Source organism: Benincasa hispida, chromosome 10, assembly GCF_009727055.1.
Source record: "Benincasa hispida cultivar B227 chromosome 10, ASM972705v1, whole genome shotgun sequence".
NCBI lineage: Eukaryota > Viridiplantae > Streptophyta > Magnoliopsida > Cucurbitales > Cucurbitaceae > Benincasa > Benincasa hispida.
The window spans coordinates 60,534,450-60,558,178 of NC_052358.1; the positions used below are offsets into that span (position 1 = coordinate 60,534,450).

A 23,729-nucleotide genomic window follows, 5' to 3' on the forward strand; every position below is an offset into this window, starting at 1 on the left:
ATCTAACTAATCAAAATTTATGTAATTCATAGACATACCTAATTGATTTATCTAATTGATAGTCATACCGAATTGATCAAAATTTTGATAGTGGATCCATATCCATCTATCTTGGTGCGAATCGTATTCTCTACTAAGCACTTAGTAAATCAAATTTACCTTTATTCTTATATTCTTCCATTTTGAGGTATTTCTAAAATTCCTCATAGTACAACTTCTCGAGCTAATTTGGAAAGAATTTTCTTATTAGCTTGAATCGCAGAAGTTATATTTTATTGGACTATCATAATACTTAATCTTGAGAGTATTTAGATAATTATCTAAATTAAACTTATATTAACTTTAACACCGTATATTGTTGCCTGATCCTTTATACTACAAAATTTACATTACTTGACACTTCTAGTTTTTAATTACTTGATGTTTCTTTGGAAAGAACGTCAAGTAATGACCTTTTAGAAAAGAAAATGTCAAGTAAAAGGGTTAAAAAAGCGAAGATTGATGGAATGTTTCGGATATTTTCACGCAAACCATTACTTTACACGTTTTTCGTGTCAAGTAATATTTAATATAAGGTCTTACTAGACACATTTTTCGTGTCGAGTATAAGAAGCTCTTACTTGACATGTTTTTCATGTCAAGTAAAGTATAAAAAATAATTGACTTATTATTTTAAAGAAGTAAAAGAGTTAAATGCCCTAGATTTAGTTGATCGACCTTTAACCTCTTATCTGCGACCACTGCGTCCGTTCGACCTTCCCTCCCTTTATTGAAATGAAAAAAATAAAAAAATAAAAAAAAGGAGAATAGAAGAAATCCTATCCCCAAATCCCTTTATTTTCATTTTGTTTTCCCTCAATTTTTACTTTATTCTTGTTATGAGAGAGTTTTTTAGAAAACAACAAGTTATTTAAATGGCCTTTTATTAGAAAATTGGTGGAATTAAAGGCCCTAAAGGCAAACTTGCAAATATGGGTTGATGACATTTTTGTAATTAATCTCATCTTCTTCTTATCAGGCCACCCATCGTGTACCACCTAAAATAAGAGATTGAGGCAACCGATTTTGAGCAAGAGAGAACACACGAAGCCGCCTGAAGTCATCTGAAGTCATCCGTCATCGACGCTGTATTTGAGGCAGGTAAATCGTGTACCACCCATCTGAAACCATGTACCATTGTGTACCACCCATCTGAAGCCGTCCATCGTCAACGCTGGCGTTCGAGTCGTGGAATGTCAAATCGGTTTAGTGAAGCTGCGTGGGTTCCGATTCGTATTCGTTGAGTGAGTTTCTGGTGTGGGTGTTTTTCGACTAGATTGATCCCAGTTTCAGGGACTGTCTTCTGCAGGCGTGTCTCGCTTTCAGAGGCGTTGTTGTCCGCAGATCTCTCGGTATCAGTGGGAATTTTTGGTTGGCGATAGAGTTTGGTTTACCTCGTTTTTCCTCTTAAATATCATTTTATTCCCCATAATTTTGGATTTTTCCAATTCCAGTCCTGGACTTTCAAATATTTAATTTGTGATTTGGGCTATAATGTAGCATCTTTTGTAATGTTTTGCTTATTTGAATGTTTGACGATGAGATCAATTTTGAAGTGTTGAAAGGAGTTGAGTTGTTTTCCAATAGGTTTGAAACTGGTCTTCGCAAGGTTTTGGTAAGTTTGGAGGTTAGTATTAATAGTTCTTTGTTACCCATTGAAGTATTAGTCTAATAACTGAGTTATTTTCAATTTCTGATGTTCAATTCGAAGATTTCAAAGGATTGGAGCCACTGTCCAACAAAGTTAACGATGTTTGGACATTTTGATAGGTATTAAGTCCTTGAATTCTTTTGAAATTGTTACATAGTTGTTGGAATTTGCATTTTGTAACCATTATTATTGAACTTTTTGTAGGTTGGATTACTTTGTTGTAGTTTTGAAGTGGCATTCGAATCAAGCCACACTTTGGGTAATCTATTTGGAGTTAATTGGTTACTTAGGTGAATGAAAGTTTGAAGAAATTTTTTATTGCTTGTAGATAAGATTGAGCTTCTAATATTCTCTTTTACTCATCGATTCCTGTATTAGTTTTCTATTAAAGATGCACTTTGATTGCCTTTATAAAGGGATTACAACTATGTCAAGTCGCTTTCGTTTGAAAGTTTTGAAAGTTGTGAAAGTTAGAGGAAAGGTATCTGCATTCTTCTATTTTAAATTTTAGCTTATGTTTGATTTGTTGATAATCTTCTTCCTCTTTATTTTATTTTTATCAAATCTCTCCCATCTTCCTTTATTTTACAACGAAAGATAATTGTTCCTCCTGAGGCTGGATATGGTCAAAAGAGAATGAATGAAATCTCAGTATGTCCCTAACTCTAAGTTGTAGATATTTTTAAGTTTTGAGTATGATATTTTTCCATTGCATAAAGTAAGCCAATCATGTACATTTTTCCTTGTGCGTGACTTTTGTTATTTTTGTATCTTAACCCTTAATTCTATATTTTCAAATTTGATGTTATTGCCCTTTATTCTATTTTACAAGTTGACTTGCTTAAACATGGTTTGCATGACGCTTAATTCTCGATCTTTAGACTTCAAAGCTCAATGTACAGATTAAATAATGTACTTTGTTGAGAGATTACTTATTAAATAATTTTTCACTTTATTGTTGAAAGTTGAGTTTTGTATACAAAAGCAATAGTTGAGATTTTATTGTGTGCATGTACATGTGAAAGAGAAATATTGTTGTAATTTATGAGGAGTGTTCATATGAAAGTTCATAGTTGAACATATGGAATTTTTAGTGAATATATTGAGTTGATAGATCTTAAATGTATATGTTTATTTAGTTGATGTAATTGTATTGTTGGAATACAAGACATAAAATGAGAATATCAATTTTGGCATTTAATTTGGAAGAAAAAAAAGACATATACTTGACAAATAAAAAACGTCAAGAGTCATCATATATGATACGTAATCAATGTCAAGAATCAATAAACTTGACATACCACCAATGTCAAGTGTATCACCTTTCTTGACACGAAAATTATATCAAGAAACATTTGGGACGCTTTTTTGGAGTCAATGTTGGGGATGATGCCCTAAAGTCTCATGTCCTATAGTTTGTAAACAGTTTGTACGAACGCTTGTGTTGTTAAGATATGATATTTACTTCACATCTTGTATTTTGCTTAGTTACTTGTTTTATTTGCTTTACCACAAACCAATAAACATAAAATCCCTGGTTATCTGTATGTGACTCAAGCATGTATGTGGTGACATACAAGTGGATCATGTCTTGAGTGATAACCAAAATGGTCTATAGTAGATGGATATAGGAGGGAAATCTTATCCTGGTAATACTACGGATGCGACCCACTTATTGGAATGGTCACAAGTGTTGTAACTTGTCACAGATAGTCTGGTCCTGATCATTCGTGTTGGGGACATGCGAGCGGGAGCGTCCTATACAAAGAGTTTGTATAAAACCTGACCACGAAGTGTTAACGTCTCGTTATATAACATCGTTCATGACAAAGACTTCACTTCACTAGGATGACCATAGGTAACATGACCACAATCCTGAGTCAGCTGGGAACTCTTGCCATTGAAGGCAGTCCTTTGATTTGTATGGGTGTGAGTGGCCAGGACGCCGACTCAAACCTACTATTCTAGAGATTCGTCTGATTTGGGAGTTGGGAACTCAGCTACACAAGATGGAATTCACTCCTTCTCCGAGGCAGGGGTAAGTAGATAGATAGCTCTCTTAAGGGCTGATTCCGGGGCTTGAACAATGTGGCGCCACACACCTTCTCTTAGCCCGAGAGGTGTTCACACATAGTTGAACTATGTTGTATTGTTCATTAGAGGAATCAGTGGTACTTAAGAAGTGAGATGTAACTACAGGGGCAAAATGGTAATTTGGCCCAACTGTACTTACGAATATCTATGAAGGATCATCGTACTCATGATTGGTTATATCCGATGGACACAGAAATATATATATGGTAAGAAGAGTTCAGTTGTTGGTCTTTAGTAGAATGCCTGTCAGTTAACAGATGGTAGATCTCGTGGCTAAAGAGTTTAGTCAGCTATTCACGGATCGTTGAAGCTTCGCGCCACAGGTCCATTAGGTACCCTGGGTAGTTTGGATAAAGTCGAGAACCAGTGTTTGGGTTAATTTGAAATATTCAAATTGATAAGAGGAAATTCGATTATATATGATATAATTGGACTGGTTAATTATATATGATATAATTGGCTAAATGTATGTGATACATTTGGAGGATATTAGATATAAATATGATTTATATCAAGTAGAGGAGAAAATACTATAGTAGATATGTGATATCAAACTATAGGATAAAAATATAATATGATTATATTTATTAATTTATTAATTAATTAATTATATGATAATTAATCCAAATTTCACGTTCGGACGTGGGTTATTGGACAACGTTGGTTATTGTAACCGATGAGTTAAAATGAAAATAGTTTTCATTTTGGTCAGTTGCCCAAAAGATTTCGCAAGAGCGCGCTGGTGTTTCCAAAATGATCGTTTAAGAAAATCGAGAGCCTATACGATAGTCGTTCTTCATCTAGATGATCGTCTACCTCGCGCCTAAACGATCGCACACTATCACGTTCATGATTGCATAGCTTCTCTAAACGATCATATAGTGTGCCGATTTTTCTAAACGATCGTTCAGTAAAATCTACATGATTGTGTAGCTTCTCCTAAACGATAAGCAGTCTGCTATGCGATACCGCTTTTTCCCTCCTACTTGCATATCGCCTACACATTCGTGTTTCGTCCTTCCTCTACCAAACACCATAGACCACACTTTCGGTTTTCACTCGAGAATACCTGAGGCTTTTTACTGGTGGTGTCATCCCCATGACGTTCGTATTTGTGGTTGTTTGTGCTGCTACAGTCGACGTTTCCACTGGGCGTTGGTAAATCGCGTGGAGGTTGTCCGCTGCTTTGAGTGCTGAAGTGTAAAGATCGTCTTCAGCTGGTATGACACTCTTTCCCTTATTATTTTGTTGTTCATAACATGTCGATAATTACTGTTTGTGTGCATAACTATATGTTTTGAATATATAATGTGTATTTGGTCATGGTGAGATCGTAACGATCCGAACTCGCTCAAGGAACTCTTCGGTAAGAGATCCTAAAGTTATCACACTATACTTGACAGTCGAATATAGATACCTTTACTTGACATTGGAAAACCGTCAAGAAATCCAATTTCTGTAGTAGTATATCCTCTATGTTTGACATCTAATATCTATTAGAAGATAAATATAAGTTATCTCAATTTATGATTCATCAATCATATAATGAATTGGCAAAAGTATTTTGACAACGTTTCCCAATTCAAAGACAAAATTAAGAAAATTACATTGTCATTTAGTTTCATTGAAATTTTCTAAGTAGCATTTTTATCTATTTATTTGACGTATATTGGTAATCAAAAATTGAAACATGTGAGAGAAATAGACATGACTTTGAAATATATAAAATATGCTATTTGATAATATGCAATCAATTATCCATTCAATTTTAGTATAGAAATGGAAAAAAAAAAAAACTCTATATTTAATATGAATCTCATTCACATTAATTAACTATTTTTATTCCTATGATACTCCAACAATTTAGAAGAAGCTTCACCGAAGGGTGATCAATTATTCATTCACTGGATTGAGACATTCTCAACCAATCATTACACTAGAATAATTTTTATTCCTATAATGATTAGTTACCATTTATCTGATCAAAAAATTATTAACTTGTTTAATGATTTCTTATAAGTATGATCCTTCATTTTAGATCATATGGTTGCGCCTCGATAAGCCTGCAAAAGTGAAGGACAACAATGGTGCAAAAACTATAGCGACCTCATCCATTTCTGGAGTTTACCCTGCTATTGACTCCATGAAAAATACCTTCCAAAGGGAGGTCGCACCCAAGGATTTTGTAGATGAGGCCGAGCATGAAGTCTCACATTGTCCACCAATGAAGGAGACTGTAGGATATACTGACACATATCTTTCTCCCACTTACTATAAATGCTTTCTCCGTTTACCTTAATATTGACCCATGCAAACATCTATCAAAGGGAGGTTGCACCCAAGGCGATATGAGGTTGAGCATGAATCTCATGGTGTGAACTTATACGAAGAGCATAAGAGAAAGTGATATATCATATATATCTTCTTCTCCTGCTAAGTAGAGAAAATGATGACATATCATTTACATCTTTTACTCGCACTAAGTATTTTAAAATTGAAGCCCCAATACTTAGGTAAATTAGGCTAAAACATTTATTGAAGCGAATATTGTTTTCCCAATATAACATTTATATTGGGTAGTTTTACTTTAATATTTTAGTTCATTAAACATTTTAATAAATTAGGACATTATTGTATGCTTAATAAAATATTGACTAATTCAACCTCCAGGTCGGTTCCTAGGTAGGGGTGTTCCTTTAAGGTCAACTTAAATACCCCAATTCTAGACAAAATTTTTCTAGACAAGATTCCCTTATAGGCAGTATTTTATTACTAATCTTTTATTTTCTCATTTTAATCCTATTAAAATAAAATAAAAAATTATTTTAAATCTAATCTCATTACAAATAAAATTTAGAAATTAATTAACTGAATTTTAATATATTTCAAACAAATTAATTAAGCTTATCCTAATCTCATTAGGTTAGCATGCAATTTTCTTCTAAGTTTTTTATTCATTAAACATACAATATAACTTTTATATTTATATTAATGAATTCAAACTTATCATATGCATTACCATGATATTATTATTTAATTAAATATAACTATTATATTCTAAATAATAACAATCATATTTTATGCATATCAATTTCATTAATATACATAATATAATATCAATAGTAATGAAAAACTTTATATTAGGTATGATTTTAATCATACATTAAAACCATATAATATAACTCTTATATCATAGACATAAAAACGATATAGTATAATCATGCATATACATACTTTAGGAAATAAGCTAAATTTTAAATATAACATCTATATTTAAGAATGATGCATGATCATGCATTTCCATTAATGAATATAACTCTTATATTAAACATAATGAAAAATATAAAATATGCAATCATACAATATAACACGTATATTTAAATATGACACATAACATGCTTAATTTATGGTGAGATTTTAATCTGTATGGCATACCATATGCTACATATAGTTAATATAATTAATCATGCATCTTATACATTTTAAAAATATGATAACAATAATAGACCAAATACCGACACAATAATAAAAATATAAATTAAATTACATCAATTTAAATTAAAACACAATAAACTACCTTGAAGAGTTGGAAAAAAACTGCCACATTCGTACTTGAAGAAAGCTATCACATTCATGAAAGAGAACAGTCATGATCTTTCCATGATGCACAAACAATGATAGATGACAGTCAGAAGTTTTTAATGATGCACAAAAGATGATGGATAGAAGAAATCTCCAACACCACAAAATCTGTCTTTCACCTCTGTTTCGGCCTTTTTCACAGCAAATACTTCACCACAAATCACTCGGATTTACTACTCGATTTATCAGAAAAAATGTCCAAAACACTAGGCCCTTACTTTGATCAAATCAAAATAACTAAGTTGTAAATCTAATGTGCCAACACCTGTAAACATCTATTATGCAAAACAAATCATACAACTCATATGACAGTAAAATGCACCCACCATTCAATTTTGTATAAAATTCAAAACGAAATCAAAAGCACAATTTTGCTTTGGTGCCAATTGAAGGGATTGAAGTCCATAATGGAGGCGAATGATCGCTTTGCTTCGATTTTGTTTTAAAATTAAAACACAGAAAAGAAGAAACATAAATCAATACATAGTAAGTTAAGCATGAAATTAGGTGGAAGAAACATACCTTTGAAGAATACTTCTTCAAATCTTCTACAGGTCTTTGTTCTTCTCTACAACCGATCTCTCACGTGTAGGGTTGCCTCCAAAATGTCTTCTCTACTATTCTCTTGGCAAAGATTGATTTTTGAGAACCCCCGTTTGAAAAAAAGAAAAAGGAATTTTGTGCTATAGAAAAGAATTTTATACAGAAAACCATTTTCTCAATTGAAACTTGAGTCAGAGATCAATTTGTTGCATTAGTTTTTCTCTACAAAAACTAACTTTTCAAGAGAAAAACTTCCCACCATCTTTTTAGGAGAAGTAGGATGAAGTTTTCAAAGGATAAAAAATAAAACCAGCCAAGTCCATTTAATTAAATAAAATAAAAATAATTTATTTAACTTAATTATTAATTGCAATGATTAATAACTAACTTAGATTAATTAAATAATTAATTAATTTAAAAAATTAAATATATAATATTTAATTAAATATTTGAAACTTATTCAAATATATATATCTCATAGCTTATAGTTTTTTAATATGAATGTTATTCACATTAACTATTATTTTATAGTTTATAAAATCTAATTCAATTTTAATAGGAATCTTATTCTTATTAATTATTATTGGAATCTTATTTAAATACAATAAATCTCCTTTACTACATAAATTTAACTTTGAATCTTATTCAAAATAAATTTTATATTATATAATGTATCTATATATATTGTTTTAATTGTATCAGAAACAATTAATATTATTCCCTTAAAAAATTTCAACAATTCAAATTCTTTCAAAACTATTTGTTCTCTTTCACCTGTTGTGAGCTGGTAGGGGCATCTAATAGACCTACAGATTAGAAGCTCCAATTGATTTAAGGTTAATTAATTAAACTTTTTAATTAAATTAACCAACATTCATTAACTATGAGTCACTGCACTAAAGACTCATAGTTGCACTCTTTGCATTATAGAATATGTTGCATTCATGAATTTAACAATTACTAGTAAGTCGAACTTTCACGAGTAGTTTGTGGGCTGGATTTTCGTTTTACCTCTGTAATTACTTCTAACTCCTTAAGTACTGTCAATTTCTCAAATGAACAATTTCTTTATGGTCCTACCATAAACTAAGTCCCTCTCATGCCAGTGAGAGGGTAGGTGCCCTTTTTTCAACACTCGACACTTAAGAGAACTACTCTCCTACTTATCCTAAAGGCAGGAATGAACTAATTCCATCTTATGTAGCTATGTTTCTAACTTTCTACTAGAACAAAAACGTAAAATGGTAGGCTTATTGAGTTGGTGTCTCGCCCCACTCACACCTGTACAAATCAAAAGACTACCTTCATAGACAGAAGTCCATAACTGTTCAAGATTAAGACCAAGTTACATGATTATCCTATGAAATATTAATCTCTTCCATTAACGACATTACAATGAGAGATTATGTATTTTGTGGTTCGGTCTTATACAAACTTATTGTATAGGATATCCTCACTCATATGTCTTTATATGAATGATTTGAATCAGATCGTTTGTAACACTTACAATATTTGTGTAACAATTATAAAATGGGTAGTATTCATAGTGTTACCAGGATAAAGTATTCAACCTTAATCCATATACTATAGACTCTTTAGGTTATTTCTTGAAACATGATCCAACTGTATGTCCACTACATACTATTCAAGTCTCATGAAATAACTTTGGATTTTTCATGTAATGAATAACTACCTATCGCATATATAAAACAATTAATTATTATATCAAATAACTAATTAACTACGAGTGTTTAGGACTTAAATTTCAACTGAAATTCCAAGAAGAAACAATAAAAGACGAAAAGAAGGATTCAATCATATTGACGAATTTCAAAGAGAAAAATCAAAATAAAAAAAATCGAAACCAAAATTAAAATTGAAATATAGAATTTCAATGAGAGAAATGGGCATAATCTTTTATTAGGTTATCACTGAGAAACGCTAAACCAATTTTAAAATAGACAATCTTAGAAAAACATGGAAATATAAAAGAAATTGTTAGGTTATCATTCATTGTGATAGGATATGAACATATATAATAAAAATTATAATAAATAATGAAAGTAAATAGTTGGTATGAACCAAATATTGAGTTAATCAAAGTTTTAAAATTTATCAATTTAGAAGCCTAACATATACAAATAAAATAAGGGTAATTACATTGAGTAACACTTTTAGGGATAATAATTAAGTGTAATATCTATCAGTGACAGACTCTAGTATGCTGATGGATTCTTATCAGTGATATGGTCTATCATTGATAGATCCTTACTATCGATATGATCTAACATTAATCGACTTTGAAAGAAAAATCTAAATTTTGTTATACACTACGCCTTAAAATAAAGTTTCATGAATTATAATCATGTGACACACATACACATGCACGCACATATGCAGGCAGACGCACACGCACACACGTGCACACATATGCGCACTCATGCATCCACACACATAGATATAATATGAATAAATGTAAAATAAATCAGGAGATTGGAAAAGGTATTATATTTGCAATTCTTTTAAAATATTATTATATATTTGATTATAAATTTTAAAAGTGTTACCCATTGTAACTACCCTTAATATTATATATTTCTCAAATGACTAAAACAAACTTGTTATAATTTCATTTTGTTGCTAGTTTATAATATTTTATCAATTTCGTATTATAACAAAAATGTTAGTCGTCAATACGAGTTTAGTTAAATTGGCATTGTATATGTGCTAAGAAATAAGAAGTCCATGGTTCAAAGTTTCTATCTTTAATTTGTATTTAAAAAATAAAAAATGCCAAATTTTCTCCAAGGTGGATTTCATACCATGGACAATGATAGATATTAAATACGTTATGAGTAATGTAAGAAAAGAAATTGTGGCGTTTTGCTAAAAGGAAAAATAAAACAAAACAAAAATAAAATAAAAGAATGATAAGCTCTCGCATCCAACGTCTTAAAGACTCGTGTAGATTATAATTCAATATAAATAATTGTTGAATTTGACGTGTCACAAAACTTATTTTGTGACGATGGGCCGACAAAGAGATGACATCAAAAGAGAAAATAAAAATAATAATAAAAAATAAAAAGATTACTAACAATATTTAGCAAAAAAAGCTTGACCACTTAATAAAGATTAGGGAGGATGATCGATATATTAAATACTATTTTTAAATAAAGAAAAATGAATTAATTTATTATAAATATAGTAAAATGTCACTACCTATCAATAATAGATTACGATAGACTTCTATTACTGAACGATAGATTTCTATCGCTCAATGATAGAAGTCTATCGCGGTCTATCGTACATAGACAGTAATATTTTGCTATACTTGAAAATATTTTTAACAATTTTACTATTTAAAAAAAATTATCTATATATTTAAGGTAATTTTGCTAATTTTTTAAAACTAATCTACCTGTTTAGTATATTTCTAAATGAAGGTGGTGAAAATTCACCAAAGTTCTAAAAAAAAATCTAAATAAATTAAAAAAAAATGATGAAGAGTTTTAAATTTCAATCAAAATACTAAAATTTAAATTATTGCAAAGTATAGGACATATGATAAGAGGTGATTTTTGCACACGGACATTATTTTATGATCACAAATCAATAGATGCAATAAAATACACATGATAAAAATTTCACAAAGTATCCTCAACTCTCTCTTCCGTCTACCTTCTTTATCCAGAATCGTTTGGCCGATGGTCATTTTAAAATGCTTATTTTAGTCTTTGTATTTTTTTTTTATTCATTTTGATTTTTATATTTTTAAAAAGTTTTCATTTTGATTCCTTCATTTTCACCTTTAAAGGATAAAAACGGTCATTTTAAAAAATTTAAAGACCAAAATGAACAAAATTTAAAAGTATAAGAAACAAAATGAACAATTTTAGAGTATAAAGACCAAAATGAATCCAAATTGAAAATATATGGACCAAAATAAAGATTTTAAAAGTAGATAGACTACAATGAATAAAAACAAAAAAAATATAAAGACCAAAATAATATTTAAACCTAATATGAATGAAGGATATGAGAGAAACTCAAATGAAAACATTGGAATAATTTACATTTAATGTGGCCAATACTATGATATCGTACAAATATTAAATTTGACTCGTGGCTCAATAATATCCATATATCGCAATAGACTTTCCTCAATTAATGGGCAGTACTAGTGTTGATCCCACCTTTTGTTGTATGTTTCAAGAAATAATGAACACCATCAGTTTTTGAACTTATTATAAATATATAAAAGTTTTAAAACTTATTAAAAAAATATTGTAGCTTAATTTAAAGAAAGAAGCAATCTTGATTTTAATAAAAGCCAATATAGTCTCTTCAAGAGAACGTCTAGAAAATTATGGATCATTTGATACCTTGGTGCAGTGGCAAGAGAATTGCAGTATCGACTTTGGGTGGTAAGGTTTGATTCTCAACTAAGGCACAAGTGTAAAATTGTCATAATAGCATGTTGTTTGGTGGACAGTAAAAAAATTTCTTCACAACGTAATGAATTGCGTTGATTTTTTAATATCGATATCGAACGCATAAAAACGTAAAATTTCGATGAAAATATCGACATGTCAATTAAAATTTAACCTATGCGTTATACTGAATATATTATCGTCAAAAACTAATCGCATCGATAGAAGATATTTTTAGAGCTGGCAAAACATGACTCAATGAGGCTCTACTAATACCTTCTAGGACGGCTATTAAAGCATCGAGAAAGACTTTTTCAAAAATTGTTGACGTCAGATAAAATGAAATTTCTCGTAATATAATCAAGTGTTTTGTTTTTTTAGTGTAGCTTTAAGCAATAACTTCATTTATTTAGTGTAGTTAGATCCGAAGTTTAATATTAACAATTCTCGAATCATATTCCAAAAATTAAATAATTAAATAGTCAAAATGAAGAGTTTGCTCTGTTTATGTTACAGTTCCTTCGTGCTTCATTTATTCTATTGGAGTTGAATGTAAGACGAGAATAAAAGGGCTGTATCAAAGTGGAAATGCTATTGTGAAGCGATCTGCAAATTATCATCCTTCTATTTGGAAAGATGAGTTCATTCAATCCTTAACCAGTCAATTCAAGGTTTCTGTCCATACTTTTAAGAAATTTGACATGGTAGTAAGAATAAAACCAAGATATTTAATTCGTACTTGGTCCTGATCTGAATTCTGTTTTATGTTTTCAAATTCATTGTGTTCAAGGAATACGTGTTTGGTAAAAAACCTGAATTCTATTTCTTAAAACTGTTTTCGGATTCTGTTATCCAAATGGTGTAAATTCTAAAAATAACATTTTTTATGTTTTCGTATCCAAAATTTGAACTCTAAAATTTGAAATGCGGAATTACATTAAATAGAAATAAAAACATTTAGAAATATAGTATGTCATGTTATAAAATCAATTCAATTTTTTTTAAGTTAAAATATGTATTATGTAATGTATTATAAATTATGTTAAATTCGGTTTTTATAGTTTGTATAAAGTTAAAAATTAGTCCATATGATTTTAAATTTTAGAATTTAGTTTCTATGATTTGATGCAACTTCATATATTGTCCCTAAAGTTTGTTAAATTCTCTTAAATAGTCCCTATCATAGAGATTATTTAAGAAACTTTTATCAAACCATAGAAAGTAAATTCTAATTATAAACCACAGTAACTAAACTTTAACTACTTCAAAACCATAGAGACAAAAATTTGATTTTATCCTATAAATTATATAATACTACAATACAACAATTTTCCAATTTACTCCAAACCATAGGGACTAAAATATCTATTATTCCTATAAATTATATAATACTACAATACAACAATTTTCCAATTTACTCCAAACCATAGGGACTAAAATATCTATTATTCCTATAAATTATATAATACTAAAAAGTAATAATTATACAATTTTTTTAACATAAAACCATATTCATATATAAATTAAAAATAGTTTATTGTCAACTAATATTTAGTAGTTAAATGCAACTAAAAAATATAAAATAAAATATTATTTTCATTTAATCTAGTGTTTTCAAATTTATGTTTTAGATTCTATACTAAACAGACTCTAAAGTAATCATTTCTTAGATTTTAAAATATAGTAAAACTTTTTAATGTAGTTTGTGTTTTTATTACTTCAATTTTATCTTCATTGGTGTCTCAACAATATATTTGATATATTGTATCATTGTATATTAATAATATATAAGATATATTTTATATTTCGTATATTAATGCTATATCAATAAATGATATATTTAACAGTTTGTATATAAGTCAACTGTATAATCCAATTTGTATATCCATATTGATTAAAAATCCATTTTACGCATAATATTAATTGTAATCCATACTTGAAATTGTTTTTTTTTTTTAATTAGTATTAATATATTATTGATACACTTCAAAGTTGAAATGCAACTACCCCATAATTTTAACCACATTATTGTTCTATTTACACATTTGTTAAAAATAAAGTTAAATATAAAATATATCTAAATATATATACATACATGCATATATGTATTGGTAAACTATACTTTAGATTCTTGAGGTTTGGTATTAGTATCTATTTGGTACTTAGATTTTTAAAAGAGATAGTTTTAGACCTCAGATTTGAAAAACTATTCGCTTCTAACTTATTTGGTCGTTATTTGACTTAATGATTGGAGTGTCAAAACCCTATTATACAAATTTGCATAATTGAAACTGAAAATAAAGAGGTACCTACTACAAGTTAGACGTTGTTACTAACAATGTCACAACATTCCATAAAACATTAAAACATAAATAAATAACAAACAAGAATGATACAAGAGATTGGTAACCTAATTCGATGCAATACACCTACATCTCGAGGAAGTGTGCCCATGAAAGATAACCCCACTAAAATAAATTATAAGCAATTACAATATAGTACTTATCTGTAACTACAACTTGATTACAGTGACTCTCCCTAGATGTGAGACTCCCTCTCTTAGTACCCTAGAATTCCCCTAAGTATTGATATCAGTGAAGAACTTCTTGATCTTCCCTTAAGGTTGAGACTCTCACTCAATAAGACTTAAGCTCCCCTTAAGCTATAAAATTGTGCCACACTTGACCTTTGTTTTTCCCTCTCAAGTAATTAAGATCACACCACTCGTTTAGCTTAGGCCCCCCTAAACTTGAAAACCCCTTTATAAAATATCAACTGATTAAGCTAACAAATAGCTTGATGTATGTCTCTATCCTTACAACAACATGGTCTTCGTTTTCTTCGAAGATGGACACAATCCTCTTGACAAAATAGACAACAACAGCATTCGATATTTCTTATGAAGATGGCCAACCCATAACCCCACACCAAAATACATTAAATATGCATAGCGGGCACGTAGAAAGGCCAACCCTAGATTCCAAAATAGTCGTAGATAAAGAAGGCAAGAGATCTTCGAAAATACTGCTGATAGGATTTTCCACATGAGGAAAATATTTTGCAAAATCAACATTTCTAAAAAACAATCATTTATCAGATAAGTCGAGAATACAAAGACAATCTAAGAGACATCTCCTAGACATAAATAAATATTGCCCACACATAATTTCTAACCTAAACTTCTAGTGACTAAATGATGCCACAATGATTTTGCTGACATGAACACCAATAGTCTAAAACGAAAAACAACAAAAACTCCAATATCCTCCAACTATATATACTATTGGTAAATCCAACAAGGTTAGAGATGCAAAATTTTAGGCAATGAAAAATACACCTTGTCTTTATGTACTTCAAAGAAAATTTCGTATTTTTATGAAAGAGGTAATTTTCAAAATATAGAAATCATATAGGTCAGTGGTCTACTTGCCACACACACTCTGAAGCTCAGGTCAAGGAAAGCGAAAAGTGTAACAAGTAGGAGAATGGACTTACCTCTCTATGGAGTTATAATGCGGTGTATTTATATGAGGATTTAACTTAGGCCTCTTCCCGAATTAGATCATGAAAATAACTAAATTTTGCTAAGGACTTCCATGGAATATTTAATAAAATGGACTCCTCGACTTAGATATGTGTCAATCAAGGTCCACGTGATAGTAATAGTGAATTTATATTTTATAATTCATAGAAGACATACTCTGCAAAAGAGACTAAGAATTTGTGCACCTTTGTGGTACTTGCTAGAACGTCTCCATTATCTAAGTCAGTTAGAGGCTCTTGGTTGTAGTAAAATTTTTATGGATGAAAATACTGAAGTCGTAATGATATATTTATAAGAAAATCTTGATCTAGGACGTCCACATCAGGGTTTTGATGTCAAATTGGGCTCATTCAGATACATACATATAACATGTTCCATTCATCAAATGAGTAGGCTCGATCTTGACCTTGGCTAAGATCGAGCAAGTCAATTTAGACATTTGGCCAAACTCTCTTTTTTCCATAAGCCAAATTGAGTCAGATGCATGCCTCATTCGTTGAAAAGGGAAGTTCGGCCTTGACCCGTGAGCTCAATCTCCCATCTTTCTCATGTCTAATTAGGCCTTGGTGTATGTTTTTCGGCTGGAGGGTTTTCTCTTTCATGACCTAAAAGTCTTCAAATGAGCTTAAACTTAATTATGCCTACTAGTCCAAATATACCCATAACATTACACTCCCAAGTTGGGAGTATAACCCCTTTATCATAATTTTCTTCTACCTTTTATCTGTCTGCTACCTCATAGGGCAATTTTGGACGCTTGATTTAAATTTTCTCGTCTTTTGAAGGCTTGCACTCAGTGTATGAAAATTTATTATACCAAAGTTTTCTTCAGGTTAATGACTTATTGTAAGGGTGACCAATCTGAACCTTTTGGAATCAAAATAAATCTTACAATCACACTTTACTCAACCTCATAGGGCTATACTTAGTGCAAATAAATTACCTCCCCGATGTTGCCCTCAATTTAATGGGCTAAGAAGAAATCAATCGAAAGCTCTTGGGCTCGAACCAACCTTGGAATCACACTTAATTTAGCCTCATAAGGTTGAACTTAGCATGATTTTAATTTGTTCTCCTAAAGTTTCTCGGTTTAACGAACTTAAAAGCAATTAAACCAAACCATTTAGGCTCGAACTAATCCTGCAATCATAATTTACTCGGCCTAAAAGGCAACATTTAGTGTTATTTAGTACCCCTATGAGGTATGCCTCAGTTGGTTTGAGCAGGAACTTTCATCCTTAACTTTTGTCGGAAGCTTTTGGATAGATCGTAACATCTGAACAACTAAAAGAGGGTGTTGGACTTGTGCTACCAAATGTTGGGCTCATATTCAGTCACGTGTCTTTGGTCGACCTTAGTAGACTGAAGATGAAGCCATGTACCTCCAACCTACGACTTTTTCTTTACGTATGAGCGAGTTAGACTTATAGTTTCATTTTGGAGTAAGCTACGCTACCCAAGAAATCCAACTTTTGTAGGCTTCACACTGCCTCTAGAAACTACATTCATCAAAGAGGGATGCTTGACCATGAACAAGGCCGAGGTTGACCCTCCCCTCATTTGAGTTTATAGGATATGCTAAATGCATCATCCAACTCATTTGACTCGAAAATTAACCTAATATGACTTTTAAATCTTGATTTCGGTGTCCTAGTTTACACTTCTCTTATAAATATATCTTGACGATCTCAAATTAAGTAAGTTCGTTATCAACCCTAAAACTCTTATTACAACTGAAAAGCCTCTTACTAGCTTAGGCATCATAGGTATGGTGACAAGTATCACTCTAGTACCTAACTTCTCATTCTTTTGCAGGTTACATCTTTTCTGAATTATAAATTCACCGTTGTTATCACAAGATTATCACAAGAAGATCAAGTGTATTTTTTTTTTATCTTGAATTTGTGTATCAACAACATTAACTGTCATAAGGATGACGTCAGGGTGAATTTGATGGATTATTATGAGAGATAATCATACCCATTGAGTGTTGAATTGACGAGAAAACCTTCACAACTTATCAAAGTGAGTTGTTCTAATATCATTTTTGTACAATAGTTTAAATGCCCAATTCTCCCTTAACTTTAGGAGCTAATTGATGGAATTAGTAATTTGTCCTTATTTGTTGGATTAATTCTATTTTTTGTTGCATTCATATTGTTTCTGGGCCTTTATCAATTTAGACTCTGATATTATTAATGTTTTTATTTTAAATAAATGAGCAAATTTAAAAAACCATTTCCCAATTACAAAACATTTCTTTATATAACCCCAACAATAAAACCATTTCGATTGGAGTACCAAAGTTTGTAATAAGTACTTTAAATGTAATAACAAAATCTGACCGATTGAAATCATTCTCAGGGAGTAACATATGAGAAACGATTAAATTACCTGACAGGAGAAGTTAGGGCCTTTGCTTAAAAAAACATTAAGAGATTCTTTAGAGCAATTGGAACTCATTGATACTTTACAAAGGTTTGGATCATATCACTTCGAGAATGAAATAAAAAATATACTCGAAAGATTATACAACAAACGTGATGATGATAAGAAAACGAATCTTTATGTGGCTTCTCTTGAATTCAGACTCCTAAAACAACATGGATTTGATATTTCACAAGGTAAACAACAAACAATATTGTCGTACTCACATTGACCATTTTGGACAAGTATTTTAAATGTCAAAATTGTTGAAAAATACTGATAGACATCTATAGGTGTCTATCATTGACACTGATAGATGTTTGTCGATGTCTATTACTGTCCATCACTAATAAATAGTGACATTTTACTATATTTGTAAATAAGTTAGCTTATTTTTCATATATTTAAAAATAACCGTTTATTTAATTGCAAATATTTTTAGTGACTTCAAGGCCGAGATAGAAAATTCCAACATATCCTTGCTTGGGGATATAAATGGAATGTTATCTTTATATGAGGCATCATTCTTATTATTTGAAAGTGTACACTTCTTAGATGAAGCAGAACATTTTGTGACTAACTATCTAGAGAAGTACATGAGAAGAATAAGAACAAGTGTGAATGATCTCGATGTGGCCATGATCAAGCATGCTTTCGAACTTCCCTTGCATTGGAGGACATCAAGAATGGAGGCAAGATGGTTCATTGATATGTATGAAAGAAACGAGGATATGAGTCCTATTCTTCTTGAAATGGCCAAAGTTAGATTTCAACATGCTACAATCTATCTATCAAGAAGATCTTAAATATGCATCAAGGTAAGAGCATGAGGTAATTACATTCAATAATTGAGAAAACTTTAAAACTTCCCATGCTTATGACATTTGTTGAAGTTGTAGACTTTTTTTTTTTATTTTGTTTTCAAGGATTTTTAAAATTTGTCACATGCATGGAAAAAGTTGCCAATATTTTTCAAAGTTTGTGATCTAATAGCTAACTTAGGGTTTGTCTGAGTAACCATTTCTTAAAAAAAAGAAAAAGGAAAGAGAAAGAGAAAAAGTAACATAACTAGGGGGAGGGCGATCGAGCACCCTCCCCTAAGGCCATCATGGTTTTAGGACAATCCTCTTTTATACGCTCGTTTTGGTTCTAGAGTGCTACTTTTAGCAGGAACCTTGTTATTTTCTTGGTTTTGTCACTTCTCTTTCTATTTTATCTCAATTATGCTCTTTGGTCAAAATCACCCATAATATTTACCTCTACCCTCAAGTTGGTGTTTTTGGTTCGACTCAAGATCGATATGGGTTAGACTTTCTAGAATTCAACATGGGAATACTAACTCCCCTTTTTCATGTCTTCATAAATGCTTGGTTTGAAACACTAATCTTTGCACTACTTATCACGAGACTATCTTCGACTTTGGTATCATTGGATTTTTCAAGCAAAACCTTAGTGGAGTTCAACCAATTTTCTAGCACACTTCTTCACCAGTGGGCAGATTATGGTTACTTCATCCGTCATTTATCATGATGAGTTATAGTTTTAGCATATTTCAAGTTATTTTGTAGTTTGTTCATAATAAGTAGCTTCCTTAATAGACAGTGAAAGTGTGGTACACACCCGTTGGCATGTACCATTCATGATATTGAACATGTCAAAAGCTAATTGCACTGTAGTGTCTGCTAGAGTTGACCAAACACACTCGACCACATGTCACTTCTTTACTAATTGGTCTCAGCTAAAGGTTGAGTAGAGTCATTCTCTGCCTCATCTACATGCCAGCAACTTGTTGTGGTTGGATAGTGGCAGGCTCAACCTCAAGCATGCCTTATGTGCTTAAGAGTGCCTAACGTATATTGAGATTTTGTCAATTGAGTGAAGAAAATTTTGAACTATCTGTGTATATAGACCTTAGCCTCTACAAGCCCCTAATTCTAAGCTAATTTTCCCTTCTCCATATCTCAAGTAGGTCTCAAAATTTTAAACCTCTCTTTTCCTTGTAGTTCCTCATAGCCTCAAACATCTCACCACTAGTACATCGTTCCTTTGAGCAATTCGTGTAGCATCTCGTGCTAATCCAATCCTATTTAGGCCTCACATCCCATTTTAGTATTATCTTTAGGATTAGCCTTGACCTTGAGGAGTTTCTGGAATAAGATTATGTTGAATGTTGAATTAGTTGGACAGGTGAATGTATTTGAGAATGCCTCATTTACAAAATTGGGAGCCTGGACCTTGTCCTTGGCAAGTCCCGAGCAAGAGAACTTGAGCATTTGGCCCCAATTCTCTATCTAACAATGTCAGTGCAAGCATTGGGATGCTTACTTTCCCAAAATCGGAGTCTTGACCTCGACCTCGGAGAAAACTTCCCAAGTCCTCTTCTCCTCCAGTCTCATTTTAACTCGGATAATTGGTCCCCCAAATTGGTAATTATGACTAGTAATAATAATTGGCTTCGGCTTCCTATACTAGGTGCATGCTTAGTCAAGACCGAGCACCTTCTCCTAGGCCCATCTTGGTGTTAGGATAATATTTTTTGACCAGGACATGCCCCATAACATTATGTTAAGCTCGACCTTGGCCAAGGTCGAAGCCAATGTGTTTCGTAGGCCTATTTGGTCATAGGGGTACTACTTTTGACCCCAATCTCTTCATTATTTAACACATTGATTACTTATATTTATTTATGTTTTGTGTACATGTAAATTTGGTGGAAGAGCAGCGGACTAGGGGAAAAGTTGAGTTTTTCAAGAGATAGATTAATGGCGAATTTTCTATGGACTACAGGAGTTGGATTTGAACCTGAGTTAACAAATTTTAGAAGAATGGTCACAAAAGTCAATGCATTGATCACAATAATAGATGATATTTATGATGTTTATGGCACATTGGATGAACTTGAGCTCTTTACCAATGCTATAGTGAGGTAAATCCCTTATGCATCGCTAAGAACTTTTGTTCTTTCTAATCTCATCATTTTTCAAATTTAGAATTCAACTAATTTTGTCCTCTATTTCAAATTTATGATTTTAGATGGGATATTAATGCAATTGACCAGCTTCCTTACCATATGAAAGTGTGTTTCCTTGCTCTTCACAATTCTATAAATTAGATGGCTTCCAATACCTTAAGAATGTGGTATGAAGATTAAAAATTCTATATTTCTCATTTCTCTCTCTCTTCCTCTCCCTATATATATATTAAGATAGAATAGATGTTTAGTTTATGTCTTGTTTGAAAACTATTTTGGTTTTTAAAAAGTGAAACCTATGAACACTATTCCCACCTATTGATTTCTTTAGTTTGTTGTTAACATTTTAGTAGTGTTTTCAAAATTTAATTCAAGTTTTGAAAATTCTATTTGTTTGTTTGTTTTTTAATTTAGCTAAAAATTAATGTTTACTTAGGAAAGTTGATAACTAATCAAGATTATGAAATTGTGAAAGAACAATGAGAATTATCAAAAAGCAAAAACTAAAAAACCATGTCTCTGGTTTAATAATCATTTGGTTTTTAGTTTTTTAAAATAAAGTTTATTTTCTCGTCATTTATGACACTCGTTTGCATCTTTCTTTTAAGTAAAATAGTCAAATTCTAAGCCAAATTCCAAAACGAAAAATAAGTTCTTAAAAATTACTTTTTCTTATTTAGTTTTCAAAATTTCACTTGATTTTTTAAAAATATTGATAAAACGTAAATAATAAAATAAAAAATTTAGACGTGAAAAAGATGATTAGACACTTAATTAATTTTCTGAAAAACTAAAAATAAAAACACAAATAATTATCCAAGGGCCCATATCACTGTGAAAGTTTGACATAGTTCTTTTCTTTTGTTTATTTTTTTTTGGAAAAAAAAATATAATTAAAGTGGATAGGTTTGTGCAAATCTTATTTGAGGGAAGCAAAGTGGTATCATAGCAATTACAAACCAACACTTGAAGAATATATGGACAATGCATGAATTTCAGTAGGTGGATCCGTTGTTTTAGTTCATTCATATATTTTTGTGACATCTCATTTAGTAAAGGAGGACTTGAAGAGCATGGAGAAAAACAATGACATAATCCGTTGGTCTTCAACCATTGTACGACTCGCTGACGACCTAGGAACATCATCGATACGTGAATATATAATAACCTTTTGTGATTTGATCTTCATTATATATAGAGTAATATTTGGGTACAGTGAAGATTTCATCACTAATTTTCATCATTTCTTAATCACATAATAAAAAAGAGTTCAAAAAAAAATTCCATTAAAAAACCAAAATATTACCACATGGCAAATATTTTAATTGGATAACTAGTTGGTGGACTGCAGAAATATGGATTCAAATACTTTCATATATTTACAGTTAGTAAGTGGAAAAAAAATTCTAGAAGGCAATAGAACTTTAGTAAAATTTAGCATTACTCTCTTTAAAGAAAACTTGGCTTACGTATATATGTTTCTTTTACTTTGTAACATTACACATTCTCAATGTGGTTTCATCATATTTTAGTACAAAATTGGACTATAATAATATGTCCGTCGAAGAAGGTGTTATTAGAGGTGTTCAATTTCGGTCACTTTTGATGTCCGTTTTCAATGTCGGTCGCTGAAAGGTGACCGACATTGAATACCTTTAATAGCACCTTCTTCGATGTTGGTCGGTTTTAAACTGACAGTATATCTTAGTTTTATACTAGTATTTGTTATATACCTTTAAATTATTAAGGAAATGAAAGCTCAAGTTTTATATCGATATAAAATAATGCTAAGATATTCCAATGATTCTCTTTTTTCTTTTAGGACGAATTAAGAAGAGGTGATGTTCCAAAATCAATTCAGTGTTACATGAATGACACTGAAGTTTTAGAGAGTAATGCTAGTGAATATATAAAACATTTGATCCACGAAACATGGAAGAAGCTAAATAAAGCAGGAGTTGAAAATATTGCCTTGCCTCAAGTTTTCCTTCAAATATCTAAGAATTTTGCTCGAATGGCTCAATGTATGTACCAATATGGAGATGGACATGGTATAGAACATCAAGAAACAAAAGATCATGTATTGTCTTTACTCATTTATCCTATTTCAATTGATTAGTGGAGTAATCAATGCCGAAGGCATATATATATATATATATATTACTAAATATTTGTTCTTACTGATTAACCTGTGGATAAATCTAGTGTGACACCGAAAAATACTATTTTTGTTTATTATAATGTTCAAGTTATAAGTCATTTGGTATTTAAGTATGTGATTGATTAAATATATGTCATTAATTAACTAAATATTTTATATTTTATATTTTGAATAAAGGAGCAATTTTTTGTAATTGCTTTACATCACATCATCCCAATGTATCG

At 30.9% G+C, this 23,729-nt stretch overlaps 1 pseudogene; it reads left to right on the forward strand.

Annotated features, from left to right (window-relative positions):
• The first annotated feature begins 1,567 nt into the window (after window positions 1-1,567).
• Window positions 1,568-23,463, forward strand: LOC120089173 (annotated as a pseudogene).
• Window positions 23,464-23,729: the final 266 nt, after the last annotated feature.